Genomic DNA, 6,237 nt, shown 5'->3' on the forward strand with positions numbered 1-6,237 from the left:
TACATGGCTCTAGATTGTTTTCCAAGGTTTGAAATACCTTTTCTTTTTTAAATGATGGGAAGACTAGCTGTGAGGTGGCAGTGATAGGCAACACAAGACAAGGGCTTTTAAATCGGCATCTTACACTTCATAATACACTCAACATTTATACACAAAGTTAGCTTTACAAGTACAAAAGGCAAAGACTCTAAGCAACGGCATCATCAATTACCTTCAACAGTTCAGAGTATATTGTTCCTATTCACTATTTTCTCAACCCAGAAGAGAACTAAATGTGTGGGGACTTGGCTCAGAAGTTGGAGACAGTGTGTAATTCCGCACATGGCTGGGTTTCTACAGAACTGAACTGAGACTCCCTTGTGTTCCAGGCCAGATCGGCCAGAAGAAAGTCACCCATAGCTGTTTGCGTTTCGTTGCCGGTGAAGAACAAACTGCTCAAGTTGTCAAAGCCAGAGTGCATTGTCTGGGTTTCTGTACTACTCAACTGCACTTTGCTTTCTAGTGGAGGTATGCTTTTAGCAACGGAGATCCCTTCTGTTTGGGTCTCTGTATCTGAGGAATCTGTACTCATGGAAAAGCTGGAGTGTTTCAGAATACTTCCCAGAGGCAGGTGAAAAAGAAGTTTAAGTCTGTCTGTGTCTGTGTATTGAACATCTCAAGGCCTAAGAAGTTAGCATTCTCCCTACAGCTGTAGGGCTGAGCAGAGGTGTCTGCAAATAAGAAGTCTGTTTGGGTCTCTATGTTCAGTGATTCTAAGACAGCCTCGGGGTTCATGTTGCTAAGTTTACTCTCTTCCATTTGAGTTTGGATATTTGAGGCAGAAAGAACTGTTCAATATCAAAGTCGATTCCTGGATTCTGGGCTGGAGCAGATGGGAGCTGTGTGTCAGATCCAGTGTTCGTGTCAGACAAGAGACTTCAGTTATCCAGTGTCTGAGCAGGAAGATTACTTGACAGTATGTTTTCTAGGTCGCTTAACAGGTCTATGGTTTGGGTCTGGTTATTTGTCATGTTCTGTGACGGAAGCATACAACTGTTCTGTGCACTGAAGCTGATAACTGATGCAGATTTCTCCATGTCTTGATTTAGAGTCTTTGGGTCATCCTGAGGTAACAAGCCATGAATTACAGTGTCTGCTACTAAACTGTTGCTTATAATATTGTCTGTGGAGACACTGTACGATGAATGGACACTCTCCAAGATGTCTCTGCACATTACAGCTTGGTCCATCTGAGTATGGTCATCTGAAGAACTCAGCATTCCACTAGTTGGTGTTTCCTTGGAGACCCCAGTGGACTGGAGACAGGCATCCATGAAGGCATCGGTCTGTGCAGCTATCGATGACGTAGCCTGAGGGCTGGGTGGAAATGTCTGAGTATGGACACTAATGGGTAAAGAGACCTGTGAACCGAACGTCAGGTCCATTTGAGAGCAAAGATGATACCGAGGAATCGTGGGCAGCCCACTGTGCAGAAGGCATGAAGTTTTGTGAGGTATAAGATAGATCTGTCTGTATGTTGATATAAGAAATGCTATTTTTTTGACAGGTGTCCCCTAGTTGTTGTAAAGTGTTAGATGGACTTTTACACAAGTTCACTTGAACACCTGTACTAATTGGCTCAACGGCAACAGAATTTACAGTTTTTGAAAAAGGAAGGCTCTCCTTCACAGCACAAGCCTCTGAATCTAGGCCCAGAACCAGGGTTCCTATTGACAAGGGAAGTAAATGCACAGCCCCGGTGGCAGAGCCCAGATGATCTATATCTACCACCACAGGCTGGACTAAGGAGTCCGCCGTAGGCACGAAGACAGGCATGGGAGAGAACTGCATAACAGGTAGTTTAACCAAAGCCACCTTAGGCTTTGGTAGAAGCAACTTCTGAGTACATCTTGGAGGTGGTGTAAGGATCTGTTTTCTGGCATGAGAGGTGCAAGAGTCTTCAAAAGAAGCTACTAGCTTGATTTCAGAAGTTTCCAGTTCTTGAGTGTCTGGCTTAGGGGAGGGCTTAGTGACCAATGATGATGATTCAATGGTCTTATTGGACAACTTCAGGCTCTGCATGGAGTTTTCCATCTTCCTTTTCTTACTAGGTGGGTCCCTGTGCTCTGCAGGGATCTCATGGCTGCAGCGCAGTTCTGCTGGCATAGGGGCAGCCTCACATTCACTGGAAGGTCTTGCCGCAGTCCTCAGCGTGCCTCCTCAAGTCCCACTCGGTGCCGTAGGAGTTGCTGCACTTGTTTCTTCTCGGCGTGCATCTTTATGAGGTACTGTTTTACAAGAGAAAACTGGGAAAATGGCCTGTCAGGACCTCTAGGGCAGCCTTCAATTGGACAACAGTAGAATTTCGGAGCTGTTTTCAAATCTTTTCTTATTGTTGGATTCACTATGTCGTCCTGCAGATGGTGGCTCTTGACCAGGTTCATGTTGAGCGCCGGGCTGTTGGGCAGGATCTTGTCGCAGCTGCGCACGGTGCACAAGATGTTGGTCTGCACCGCCCGGGACAGCTTGCTTACCGACGGCTGGATTAGCTCCCGGGTCGGCGGCACCGGAGCCGCAGGCTGCTGCCTGGCCGCCGCGGGTCGTGACCGGCTGCCTCTCAGCCGTCCCGCGGCACACACGGGTCCGAGGCGGAGGCGGCAACCCTTGTGGCCGCCGGGACAGCTGGGGCGCCCTACGCTAGAGCCGCGGGACCGGCCGCCGCCGCCGCCTCAGAGGCCGCCGTGGCTCTTGCACCACAAGACCTTTTTAAAGTGTTGAAGAGCACAGATGTCAGTTTGAGGACTAAGGTGCACCTGACACAAGCTGTGGTATTTTCAATAACCTCATATGCATGTGAAAGCTGGACAGTGAATAAGGAAGACCATTGAAAAATTGATGCATTTGAGTTATGGTGTTGGAAGAGAGTATTAAAAGTACCATGGACTGCCAAATGAACAAACTGATCTGTGCTGGAAGAAGTACAGTCAGAGTGCTTCTTGGAAGCCAGGATGGCCAGACTTTGTCTTTCATATTGGGATATACCAGCAACTGGAGAAGGATATCATGTTTGGTAAAGTGGAGTGTCAGAGAAAAAGAGGAAGACCCCCAGCAAGATGGATTCGCACTGTGGCAGCATCAATGGTCTCAAACGTAGCAATAATTGTGAGGTTGACCCAGGATTGGGCAGTGTTTCATTCTTCAGTGTGTAGGGTCACTATGAGTCAGTACTGATTTGATGGCACCTAACAACAACAACAACAACATCACATGATATGCAGTTGTTCATTAAATTTTGTTAAAAAGTCTACCCTTTCCCCATTGAATTACTTTGGCATTTTAGTTAACACTCAGTTGATCACATACATATGACTATATTTCTAGATTTTCTATTCTATTTTCTAGATATCTATCTTTATGCTATTATGTCACTATTCTGAAAACTATAACTCTGAAGTAAGTCTTGAATTTGGTTAGTAAATTGGTTCAATTTTGTTCTTTTAAAAATGATATTGCTTAATTTCATTTTTTCAATTTCCATATAACTTCTAGAATCAACTTATCTATTTCTACAAGTAGTATGGGGTTTTGCTTGGGACATTATTGAGTCTGTAGATCAATTTTGGGATAATTGATATCTTAACAACATTGTGTTTTCCAATTATCTTCCTTCCCACCCTACTTCCTTTTCTCCCTCCATTTTATTTCTTTTCATTTATTGATATAAAAATAAATACACAGAGACTAGAAGATACTTCTTGAAAGAAAGACCGACAGGGAAAATACAAAACAATAGAATACCGACTGTTACTACAAGAACAAGCAAGTTACTTGCCCAGGAGACATCAAGGCAAGTGATTGGGTTCCCTCATTGCAAACCTTCCAAGACTAAGACTCAATGGGAATACACACTCTAATTGGTGACCACACTCATCACCGATAAGGCGAAGTGAGGGAAAAACAGCAATGAAGTGGCGAGCTAAGCTCTACAACATTCAATAGACTGCTGTGAACCCCAGTGGAGACCTGGTTGGCCGGCAGTGTGGCAAGACCTGGGGACTCTTGGGCCCAGAGTCAGTGACATAGCAACAGAGGACTAGAGTGGAAAGTGAAGCGTCCAGCTGATAAGAAGAGAGGGCATATGCACAAGAACACCCATATGTACAGATAATGCCCACTTGACCTGGCTTCAATGACTGGATGATCAGAGCTCAACCAGAAGAAGATAGAAGAGGAAAAAAAGAAAAAAGAGTAATCTGATACAATCTGATGAACTTGACCTATACCTATTGATGCAGTAGCTCAAAAGAGGGAACAAATCTTTACAGCAAGGATTATTCCCAGCCCCTCCGTACACAGAGTAGACAGGGATGGGCAACTTGGACATTGGCTACCCAAAATGGGGGGCGGGGGGAGGCTACAAAGGCAAGAAGTGACTGGCTTACAAGCTTTCAAGAGGGAACCTAGATCCAGAGGGCATGGAGGAAGGTAGAATCTCCACTGAGTGGTATCCAATCTGTCTAGGTGGTACTGATGAAAGGAAATGAGGATAGGTTTCTTGTGATACAGTAGTGAATAATTGTTATTAGGACTGATGTGAGGATTGGAAATGCAAAGGTAGATGTTTTATAGCAAGGAGGGGAGTGATTAACTTCAGTCGAGGAGTGGAGGTCCCTGGAACCATCAATTGAGAAAAACAGAGAGTGGGAACCTACCCAGAGAAGCAGTGACACCAGAGATGAAGGCAGAGATGATGACGTGGTGAGATGGAGGCAGAGAAGATGATGTGGAGAGATGGAGCAGCTGGGGATTTTAGATCCAGAGAGGGAGAGGGGCTGTGTGCTGACAACTGGGGGGCAGGCTTGTAGTGTATACCCTTTGGTTGGTTGATGATGCGTGGAGGGGATTATAACCATGGCAATGAAACTATATACGATAGAACGAATGTAAAACTAATGTTCTCTTATGCAAACTATCACATAATTCACAATAATACATTAAAAAATTTTTTAAAAAAGTACACAATTCAGTGGCCTTAATAATATGTACATTGTTGTGCAATCCTCACCAATATTTGATTCCAAAACTTTTCCCTCACCCTAAACAGAAACTCAGTACCCATTAAAAATGAACTCCCCATTTTCTCCTTCACCCAGCCTTGGTAACTACAAATCTACTTTCTGTTTGCATTTGTGTATTTTAGATATTTTATATAAGTAGGACCGCACAATATTTGTTCTTTTGTCTGTAGCTTATTTCACTTAGCATAATGTTTCAAGATTCATTTATGTCGTGTTTTTGTTAGATGCTGTTAAGTTGGTTCCAACTCATAGCAACCCTGTATAGGGTTTTTGAGACTGTAGATCTTCATGGGAGAGGCAGGACTTGATGTCCAGAGGGGCTATGCAGAATCCTGTCAACGAAAACACAGAAAACCAGGCAAAACAGATCAGGACTGTCCCAGAATTCTGAATTTTATATAAAGCGATAAGTCAGTGGTTCAGATACTTACGGGGAGAAAGATTTGGAATAGGAGCAATAAAGAAGGTGACTTCTGAACTGGAATGGCAGGTGGGCCACAGCCTTTGTGGAAAACAGTGGGTTGAGACAGGAACAAGTTCGCTTCCAGTACAGAAATCACCCAGTAATCAACTGAAACAGAGGTGCACGTGTTATTTTTTAAAATTTTATTTTATCCCCCAGAGCGAAGTCCTGTGCGAGTGCACACACCCAGGTAGCATTGATCTGCAGAGTTGCTTGGGTGAAGGATTTGCCTGGGGTGCAAACAGGAAATGGAATACAGGAGTCTAAGTCAAAATAGAAGACTAGTGTCTATTTCATTGGCCATTGTTGTTGTTGTTGTTGTTAAGTGCCATCGAGTCAATTCCAACCCATAGTGACCTTGTATAGTGTTTCTGAGGAGCAGCTGGTGAGATTGAGCCACTGACCTTGTGGTTCAAATGATTTTGCAGTCCAGCACATTAACCCACAGGGCTACACCAGGACTCCATTCATTGGCTATTGTTGTTGTTGTTAGGTGCCATCGAGTTGGTACTGACTCATAACAACCTTATGCACAGCAGAACGAAGCACTTCCTGATCCTGGGCCAATCTCACTACTGTTGCCATGCTTGAGTCCATCGATGCTGCCACTTGGCCAATCCATCTCGTTGGGGTCTTCCTCTTTTTCTCTGACCCTCCACCTTACCAAACATGATATACTTTTCCAGCAACTGGTCCCTCCTGACAATATGTTTGAAG

The 6,237-nt window shown here is 44.4% G+C and overlaps 1 pseudogene; it reads right to left on the reverse strand.

Annotated features, from left to right (window-relative positions):
• Positions 1–289: 289 nt before the first annotated feature.
• Positions 290–6,237, reverse strand: part of LOC102838285 — a 28,801-nt pseudogene continuing 22,853 nt past the window's right edge.

This window comes from Chrysochloris asiatica, unplaced genomic scaffold, assembly GCF_000296735.1.
Source record: "Chrysochloris asiatica unplaced genomic scaffold, ChrAsi1.0 scaffold00204, whole genome shotgun sequence".
Lineage (NCBI taxonomy): Eukaryota > Metazoa > Chordata > Mammalia > Afrosoricida > Chrysochloridae > Chrysochloris > Chrysochloris asiatica.